Below are 10,814 nucleotides of genomic sequence, written 5' to 3'. Positions count from 1 at the left end.
GCCTCTGACTAGGGTATAGTCATGTTCCCCAGTGTCCTGGGTGCCCAGAGCAGGACCAGATACATAGGAGATGCTGAGCTCAGCTGGTAAAGAATCCGCCCTCAATGCAGGAGACCTGGGTTTGATCACTGGGTTGGGAAAATCCCCTGGAGAAAGGAAAGGCTACCTACTCCAGTATTCTGGCCTGGAGAATTCCATGGACAGTCCATGGGGTTGCAAAGAGTCGGACATGACCTAGTGACTTACACTTTCAGCAGATATTCTCTGCTGAGTGAACCACTGGGCTCTGATGACTCCCTTTGTCCTGAGGGGGCCTGGTTTGCCTGTTCTGACCAGTTCACTTTCTCTGTCCCAGGAAATCTGCAGAGGAAGACAAGGGCCTCTGCTCTGGGGCCTAGGAGCAGTGTGGAAGAGCAGACTGGGCTGTGCAGTCATGAAATACATCCCAGATGAGCAGAAGTGGCCAAAATAGGCCATGATCACTGCATCCCACGGGGTCTCTGTAAGAGACAATGTCATTGGCGGCAGATGTCAGCAGTCGGATTATTCTAGGTTCCTACTCCTCTTAATACCAACTTCATAGCAACTATAGCAGCAGTGAACAATGCTCTAGGGAGCATCTCCAGGATCCATGCTTAACCCTTTACTTGCATAGTATTATTTAATCCTTCCACCTGAGAATAACACCTCAGGTGTTATCATTTTTATTTTACAGGTGAGGAAACTGAGGCTTAGGAAGGGGAAATTATTTGCTCAGGCATTTGGCCCAAATGGTGTAACTTTGGGCAAGACGACTTCTCCAAACCTCATCTGTGGAAATAATAGTATCTCTCTCCAACTGGGAGAATTTCAAAAGGGTACAGATGCAAAGTGAGATAAAGGATATTGGAAGAGATCACTGAGGTAGGATGGGTAAGTGGAATTCAGTACCACTGAGCCCCTTCTTCTCCAGGTATACCAAAGATTCACTACCTCCTAATCCCAGATGGAGATACCGCCAATTAGGAGAGAACCCTTTGCCCGCTTTGGTTTGCCAAGTCCTCCCCTTCCCCAGCCAGGGTGGGACACTCCTTGGAAGCTAATTCCCACGGTGACTGGGGGGTTTCCTTCCCTATCTCACCTCTCAGGGCACCATGGCCTATTCTATAGGTGCCCTGCCATGTGCACAGAGTAGGTGCTCAATTTCAACCACAGACCCTCCATGACAGTCCTTCTCAGTACATCTTGTCCACATTCTCACCTGGGGTGGCAAGTGGCCACTCTAACTTCATTTGGACCTCAGAAAGTGAGTCATATCGTGTACAGTTGAATATCTGTGTACTGTAAGACCCAGTAAGTGTTTTCTGGGATACAGCCACAAGAATTTCACATATATACCAAGAGACATGTACAAGAACGGTGGCAGAAACATGGTTCACAGTAACCTCAAACTGTGGTGAAAACATCCAAATGCCGTTGATAGGAGATAAAGAAATGTGAAATAATTATATAGCAGTAGAAAATGAATGAAAAATAGCAGCATGGCTAGATCACAGTGATATAATACTGAGTGAAAAAACTGCGAGTCAGAGAAGAGTGCATGGGGAATGGTATCCTTTTCATAAAGTTCAAATACAACTGGAAGTACTATATTTAGGTATAATATTGGGTTGAACCATATTGCATAGCTATTTTTTGACCGGTTTTTAAAAATGAATTGATTAATTAATTTTTGGCTGTGCTGGAGCTTTATTACTGCCCGGGCTTTCTCTAGTTGCAGAGAGCAGGGGCTATTCTCTACTTGCGGTGCTCAGGCATCTCATTGTGGTGGCTTCTATTGTTGCAGAGCACAGGCTCTAGAACTCTGTTGTGGTGCATGGGTTTAGTTGCTCCCTGGCATATGGGATCTTCCTGGACCAAGGACTGAACTCATGTCCCCTGCATTGTAAGGCGAGTTTTTAACCACTGGACCACCAGGGAAGCCCTTTTTGACCTAAAAAAAAAAAATATATATATATATATATATATATAATTCATAAGGTTAAGCCCATGGACAGAGGAGCCTGGTAGGCTACAGTCCTTGGGGTGACAAAGAGTTGAACACGACTGAGTAACTTTCACTTTCAGCCTAATTTATGTGTGGAAAAAAATATTTTTTTAAAAAAGCAAGATGATGAGGAACACAAAATTCAGAATAATGGTTATCTGGGGGTGGGGTAGTGGAGGGATCAGAAATGACAGGGACCCTGGAGAAGGAAATGGCAATCCACTCTAGTATTCTTGCCTGGGAAATCCCATGGACAGAGAAGCCTGGCGGGCCACAGCCCCTGGGGTCGTGAAAGAGTTGGACACGATCTAGCGACTAAACAACAATACTGCATATTGCTCATATTTCTATACATGATGAAATAAATATTTACTTGACTAAATAAAGTCTTGGGGAAAAAAAAAGAAATGATGGGGAAATCCATAAGCAGACTTCACTTTTAATGGTGTTCTGATTCTTGGGTTGGACTCTAGGACTTTCATTTTTATCATAAATGAATGAGTACATGAAAAAATAGCAATTTATGCTGTAACTAAATGATTAAGGACACTGTTACCTGTCAAGTTTTCTTTCTTTTTTTAAAAAACAATTTTTGGCCACACCCCAAGTAGCACATGGGATCTTACTTCCTCAATCAGGGATCAAACCCATGCCTCTTGAATTGGAAGGCAGTCTTAACCACTGGACTACCAGGGAAGTCCCTTGCCAAGATTTCAAGGTACCAAAAAATCTAAGAGTCTAGAATCTTGTTCAGTTTTCCCCCATTTGTTTATTCATTCAAAGATTAAGGTATAATTTACATATAGTGAAATTTATCCATTTTAGTGTACAGCTCTGTGAATTTTGAAAAATACATACATCGACATAACCACCACCACAATCAAAATTTAGATCAGTTTCATCACCCCCCCTGCAAATTTCCCTAAACTTTTCTGCAAGCTGTTCCTCCCCCTGTCTCAGCCCTTGGCAACCATTGATCGTTTTTCTGTCTCCATAGCTTTGCTTTTTCCAGAACATGTTTAGTAAATGCACACTACGAAATTCTGATTCTGTAGTACCTAAAACATGGTAGATTAATAAGTAGCAACATGATTGAAGCAGCTCAGAACTATGTTCTTTGCCTAGAAAGGGAAAAAGCGGGGAGGGAAGGAAGGAAAATATAATCTCTGAACTTCTGGCCGCATTCTCTGATGTGTGAGGGGACCTTTCTCTGGAGGCCCTGCCTCCCACCAGCTGTGTGGCCCTGGAGAAGCCACTTCCCTTCTCCTCATCTGTAAAATGGAGATGATAACATTTCCTCCTCTAGTGTGTTTTGTGGAGTACTTTGCAAAAGGCACAAGTTAGCTGGCATTCTAATCATGTGTGTGTATGTGTTCAGTTGTGTCCAACTCTTTGCAACCCCGTGGACTAAAGCCTGCCAGGCCCCTCTGTCCACGGAATTTTCCATACCAGGAAAATTCTTACCTGGAATTTTCCAGGCAAGCAAGACTACTAGAGTGGGTTACCATTTCCTCTTCCAGGGAATCTTCCTGACCCAGGGATCAAACCCGTGTCTCTTGCATCTCCCTGGCAGGCAGATTCTTTACCACTGCGCCACCTGGGAAGCATGGCCACACTGAAACCTCTCTCGTCCTCTGCCCATCTCCCTCCCACACTCAAACACACTGGGCCCTGTTCCCAAGGGCCCATTCCCCTGCCGCAGTGCATATTGAAAAACTCTGTCAAAAACTGATAACTTTATAGGTATTAATATATCCCCCCCCAAATTGAACCCAGGGACTCAAATAGGTACTTATACAACAGTATTCATTGCAGCACTATTCACAAGAGCAGAAAAGTGGAAAGCTCAAATGTCTATTAACAGATGAGTGGATAAACAAAATATGGTATATATGCACAATGGAGTGTTATTTAGCCATGAAAAGAATGAAATTTTTGTGATACATGCTACAACATAGATGAACCTTGAAGATATCATGCTAAGTAAAACAAGCCAGACACAGAAGAACAAATATTGTGATTCCACTTATATTCAGAACAAACAAATTCATAGAGACAGGGATTAGGGGTTTCCAGGAGCTAGAGAGAGGGAGGAGTTGGCAGTTACTGCTTAATGGGTACAGAGTTTCTATTTGGAATGATGAAAAATTTTGGAACTAGATAATGGTGATGGTTGCACAACAGTGTGAATGTAAATAATGCTGCTGAACTGTAACTTAAAAATAGATAAAATGGCAAATTTTCTCTGTGTGTGTGTGTGTGTGTGTATATATATATATATATATATATATACCACAATTTAAAAATCATATATATTATATATAATATATATATATAAACCACAATTTAAAAACCCTCAAGCTGATGACATTCTTTGAAAACAAAACAAGTCACCCTACAGGTCCAGCATTCAACGTAACAAAGGAGATACAAGTCTATTGGAATGAAATTTCCAGATAATAACCCACTTCTGCTGTGCAGTTTACAAAGCAAACACTTAAATTTGATCCTTACAGAAGTCCTAGACATAACCGTGGTCATATTCATTTTGCAGATGGGGGAACCAAGGCACAGCAAGGTCCCAAGGCCATATTGTTACTAAGTAGTGGAGCTAGGTAGGAATCCAGTCCTTTTGGATCAAATGGCAACCCACTCCAGTATGCTTGCCTGAAAAATTCCGCGGACAGAGGAGCCCGGCGGGCTAGAGTCCATGGAGTCGCAGAGTCAGACACGACTGAGCGACTTCACTTTCTTTTCTTTTCTTGCACAGTTTCTTACTGTGCCATTCTTCTGGCCCTTAAAGCTGTGTTCGGGCTTCTTTCTGTGCCTTTCTAACCACCTGAGCTCATTTTTTTCCTCTTGGCCACAATAGGAGACAGTTGTTCTGATCTTCCGCTTCCACATTTTGGCTCTGTTCTGATTGATGTTTATTTTTCGGGTCTGCTTCGTCGGCCGCCATTTTGTTCCTGGGATGGAGACAGAATGAAGAGGAGAGGGAGGTGTCAAGGACGGCTGGGGTTCTGGCTTGTGCTACTGGGATGGATGGAGATGACTGGGGAGGGCAGGTTTGGGGTATGAAACTGTAAACTTGGTATTCTCTCTCTCTTTAGTCGCTAAGTCCTGTCCGACTCTTGTGACCCCTTGGACAGTAGCCTGCCAGGCTCCTCTGTCCATGGGATTCTCCAGGCAAGAATATTCGATCAGTTGAGTTTAAGGATTTGTGAGATAACCAAGAAATGTCACGATTGTATATATGGATGACGTTCAGAATGATATTTGGAAGCTCTAAGACCTGCAGCTCTGGGGGTGGGGAGAAGCACTGGTTCAGAGGAGTGTGGGCAATGGACTGTGGGTCCATGGTATCTGCGGCTTGCCTCTGGTGTGCTTCTCCCATGGAGAGCACTAGAGGGCAGCACTAACAGCAGAAATTGCCAGAACTTCAGAGTCACTGCTGCCGCTGCTGCTAAGTCGCTTCAGTCGTGCCCGACTCTGTGCGACCCCATAGACGGCAGCCCGCCAGGCTCCGCCGTCCCTGGGATTCTCCAGGCAAGAACACTGGAGTGGGATGCCATTTTCTTCTCCAGTGCATAAAAGTGAAAAGTGAAAGTGCAGTCGCTCAGTCGTGTCCGACTCTTAGCGACCCAATGGATTGCAGCCCACCAGGCTCCTCTGTCCATGGCATTTTCCAGGCAAGAGTACTGGGGTGGGTTACCATTGCCTTCTCTGAGTCACTGCTACTGCTAAGTCACTTCAGTCGTGTCCGACTCTGTGCGACCCCACAGACGGCACTGGGCTCCCCCGTCCCTGGGATTCTCCAGGCAAGAACACTGGAGTGGGTTGCCATTTCCTTCTCCAATGCGTTGAAAGTGAGAAGTGAAAGTGAAGTCGCTCAGTCGTGTCCGACCCTCAGCGACCCCATGGACTGCAGCCTACCAGGCTCCTCGGTCCATGGGATTCTCCAGGCAAGAGTACTGGAGTGGGGTGCCATTGCCTTCTCCGCTCTGAGTCACAGGATCCATCTATTAATCAACTGGAGTCCTAAATGCACCCCTGTTGAGCAGCAGCGAGAACTTATTTCTCTGAACCTCAGCCTTTCTCATCCTAAAACGGGATTAACATGACGATCCCTTTCATGCATTGGAGAAGGAAATGGCAACCCACTCCAGTGTTCTTGCCCGGAGAATCCCAGGAACAGAGGAGCCTAGTGGGCTGCCGTCTATGGCGTCGCCAGAGTCGGACACGACTGCAGCGACTTAGCAGTAACAGCAGCAGGATAGAGCAACGGTTCAGAGTTTGAACTCTGGAGCCAGAGAGCCTGAATTTATGCCCCAACTCTGCCACTTACTAGCTCTGTGACTTTGGCCAAGTTACAGAACTTCTTTGTGCTTCAGACGCGCCTTGTTCATAAAGTTAGATTAGTAATAGTTTCACATGGTGATCACTACAGGGGCTGGCACATGGTTGTTAGATTGCAGCTATTTTATTTTAACCTCTTCTTCTTGCCCCTTCTCTACCTCCCCTGCCATTATGAGGCCAGGACTTTTTAGAGGCCAGACCACTGCCTCTGAGAATAAGCAGAACAAATGGCTATGACTACTATGATCACCTACTATGTCTTAGATATATTATGAGCCTTATTCCCATATAATCCTCACAGTAACTCAGTGAATAGATCCCAAATCCTTATTTTGTAGCTAAGAAAACAGAGGTTCAGAGATTTAAGCCCCTTGCCCACAGTCACGCAACTAGTAAGGGGCAAAGCCTGGAACTGAGCCCAAGTTCTTCCTGTTCAGAGCCTGAGCTCTTTGCAGTGGCTCCTCTGGGTACCACTGAAACCCGGCCCCAGAGGATGCCCCAGGCTGCAGCAGAATGGGGGAATCCTCCAGCTGTAATCAGCTCTAATCCTACTCACCGTACTTCTCTTTCCCAGATATAATTTCCTGGAATTCTGAATGTAATAAGTGGGATGGAACCACCTGAAAGGGAACCCTGAGGGCACAGAATGGTGGAGGATGAGCAGAACTGGAACATGGAAGTTGAGGCTATCTCAGATCCAACCAGTCCATCCTAAAGGAAATCAGTCCTAATATTCATTGAAAGGACTGATGCTGAAGCTGAAACTCCAATACTTTGGCCACCTGATGAGAAGAACTGACTCACTTGAAAAGACCCTGATGTTGAGAAAGATTGAAGGCAGGAGGAGAAGGGGACGACAGAACATGAGGTGGTTGGATGGCATCACTGACTCAATGGACATGAGTTTGAGTAAACTCGGGGTGTTTGCAATGGACAGGGAGGCCTGGCGTGCTGCAGCCCATGGGGTCGCAAACAGTCTGACACAACTGAGCGACTGAACTGAACTGGTTCTTCTGATTGGCCAGGTCTGTCTGTATTGGTCAGACAATGGGCCAATGATCATTCATAGCTGCCTCTCCCCTTTCCTTCATTGGCTAAAGGATGGTGTTTCCTGGAAGCTGAAGAGAACCAGGGGAGTCCCAGAGTTATCCTGGAGAATGGTGGACAGATAAGCTGGGATCCAGGCTGGGCTAATGATGAAGTAAGGGTGTACTAGGAGCTCCGGAATTCTAAGGAGCTGGGCTGTAGGGATTCTGGAACTGTAGGCTGGGCTGTTGAAAGAGAGACCCCAGGTCCACCTGACACCGGGGGAATTACTGGGGCTCCCTGACTTTAGCTTGTATGACACCCAGTTTAGGCCTGGAGGGAGCTGCAGGCTGAGAAACCATCCTGTACCGGTTGAGGCAGGTTCTGAATTTGATTCCAAGCTCTAGTAGTGATATTTTCTGCAGAATCCTTGTGCTGAAGAAAACTTGATCCAACTCCTTCAGCTTACTGATGAGGAAATAAGGCCCCTGAGGAGAATGGCTTTAGCTGAGGTCACATAGTGAAGAAGCAGTGGGCCCTGGAGGAGGTGGTGTCAGGATAGGCTTGGTTCATATTCTGCCTTTACGGTGAGCTGGGCAAGTGACTCAGCCTTTGTGGGCTTTAGCCACATCAGTAAATTCTATTCATTCAGCTTTCTCCTGCCTAAAGTCCACCTTACCCCTCGTACTTTCCCTTACTCTCTTACACACACACACACACACACACACACACTCTCACAGCAGCTTGGACACACATGGCTGATGCTAAGTCTCCTGGTCACTTTCAGGGGACAATAGGCAGCTCTGACCCCTGAACAAACACCCCCACTTTCTGCCCCCCATGCGCCTGCCCCCAGCCACCCTCATACTCCATGTTATGCCTTCCCGAAAGGCTGTCTGAGCCCCTCTGATGGCCTTGACCTCCTCTGCTGCTTTCCCTGTCCCTAGACTGGAGCTCCCAGAGAGAAAAGTCTGGTTCAGTTCATCTCTCTGAGTCCCCAGCACTCAGCCCAGGGCAGGGTCCAAAGGGTACGGCTGAGAGTGTTTGTGGAAGAAGTCAGTGAAGGAAGCCCCTCCAACCCCTCTCCTTTTCAGGAGCCCATGACCTTCACCTTCCCAAACCACTGATGTGGCAGAAAGAGCCCTGGAGTGGGGACTCACACAAACCTAGGGTGAAAACTCAGCCCAGACTCTCCCTAATTGTGTGTACTTGGGAAATGACCTCACTTCTCCAAGCCTCAGTCCTCTCTTCTGTAAATAGCCTTTTAGGGGAGGGGACATGTAAGCTGAGAACTGGAAGACCTAGATGGAAAGACCTAGAGGTCTGCGTTTTCTGGGCAGAGTAAAGAACTGATGTGAAGGCCCCAAGATGGAGATAGGCCTGCATGTTCAAGAAACAGAAAGGAAACCAGTGTGGCTGGAGCGCACTGAGCAAGGGGGGCTGGAGGTGGGGGTGGAGCTGTGCAGGCCCTGGGCTGCACAGGGCTTCAAGGAGCCTGTGGTTTATTTTATTAATTTATGGCCGCACCGGGTCTTTGTTGCTGTGTGTGGACTTTTCTAGTTGACGCAAGTGGTGGCTACTCTTCAGTTGTGGTGCGTGGGCTTCTCATTGTGGCGGCTTCTCTTATTGAAGAGCATGGGCTTTAGGGTGTGTGAACTCAGCAGTTGTGGCACATGGGCTTAGTTGCCCCCCGCCCTGCATGTGGAATCCTCCCAGACCAAGAATAGAACCCGGGTCCCCTGCAGGTGGACTTCTAACCACTAGACCACCAGAGAATTCCTGGGTCTTTCTTTTGATCTAAGTGATGTAGGAGGTAACTGGAAGGTCTTAAGCAGGTGGGTGACTTGATCTGACTAATACCCCCAAAGTTTCACTCTGGCCCCGTATGATGACTGCAGGAGAATAAGAGTGGAGGCAGGGAGTCCAGTGAGGAGGCTTTGGGAATAATCCAGGTGAGGGGGACAGTGGCCTGGACTAAAGTGGTGCCTGGGAATGAGAGGAGAAGTGCTCAGATACATGATATATTCTGGAAGTGGACCCCACAAGACTGGATATGCAAGACGTGGGCAGAGAGGACTCAGGGTTGGCCCCTGATTTCAGTTATCGTTTGCTGAGAAATGATCATTGTTTAGTTGCTAAGTCGTGTCTGACTCTTGCAACCCCATGGATTGTAGCCCACCAGGCTCCTCTGTCCGTGGGATTTCCCGGACAAGATTTCCTTCTCTAGGGGATCTTCTTGACCCAGGGATCAAACCTGAGTCTCCTGCATTGGCAGATTCTTTACCTCTGAGCCGCCTGGGAAGCCCTTGCTGAGAAACAAAGGGCCCCAAAACTTAGTGGCTTAAAATGATGTATTATTTCTAGAAATTCTGTGGTTCAGCTGGGGTCAGTTGGCCAGTCCTGCTGGTTTTGCCTGGTGTCACTCATGGGGCTGCATTCAACTGGGAGCAGCGGGGGCTGGATTATCTAGACGGTGTCCCCTCTCCCTGGGCCTCTGTCCGCCTGGCCTCTCATCTTGTTCAGAAGTCTAGATGCAGAGCCTCGTGAGTACACGCCTCAGGATGGCCATAGTATGGATCCACTGGCAAAGAACATCTTTAAAGAAGTTGTAGTAGGTGACCATGTGGCCATTTTCTGGAGCATATTTTTTGTTTAAAAAGATGAACACAAGTCAAGATGTCAGGCGAAAAATGAGCAAGAAATCCCCCTTCATCTTGGAAGTTTATTACAAATCCATTGAACACTGTGGAATACGTGGAATCAAAAAGAAGATCAAAAAAGTGGCTAAACAGAGAAAATTTGGAATTTGACTGTCAATCAAGGTTTGCCCTATTTCATAGTATTAGGCGAGATTAAAATTCCAAAGTTGACACGGATGGATTTTAGAATATTTAAGGTTAAATGTAAATTCTGATTAAGTCAGAGGTTTTGTTCTTTGGACTAATTGAAGAAGTTGATGGAAATTTTGTTTACTATGTCATAAATAGAGTTTTGTTTACTACTCAGTATAAAGTGGTTCTCCTTAAGGAAAAAAAAAATCTCCCCTATAATTCTGAATCTAAAATCCTTTCAAAATACATAAAATAGTAAAATATCTATTCTTAATATTCTTTGCATTTTTTCTTTTCCATTATAATTTACTTCAAAATATTGAATATAGTACCCTGTGCTATATATATGGTAGGACCCTGTTTATCTGATTTTTTTCCCCTCTGGTAATCACCTGGCTTGTTTTTTATGTCCATGAGTCTGTTTCTGTTTCATAAATAAGTTCATTAATGTTTATTTTAACTGACACATTTAAAATCCTGTCATCTAAAAATATATTAGCTAGAAATATTACTTTTATCCACTTTCACTTTACCTGAAACAATATTCAAACTCTACATCAATGTCTCCAGCACTA

At 45.8% G+C, this 10,814-nt stretch overlaps 1 pseudogene; it reads left to right on the top strand.

Moving 5' to 3' along the window:
• Positions 1-9,785: 9,785 nt before the first annotated feature.
• LOC133256377 (protein CEBPZOS-like) lies at positions 9,786-10,264 on the top strand (annotated as a pseudogene).
• The last annotated feature ends 550 nt before the right edge of the window (positions 10,265-10,814 follow it).

Source organism: Bos javanicus, chromosome 2 (assembly GCF_032452875.1).
Source record: "Bos javanicus breed banteng chromosome 2, ARS-OSU_banteng_1.0, whole genome shotgun sequence".
NCBI lineage: Eukaryota > Metazoa > Chordata > Mammalia > Artiodactyla > Bovidae > Bos > Bos javanicus.
Note: the sequence above shows the minus strand (reverse complement) of the source record. Positions and strands in the feature narration are given on the sequence as shown.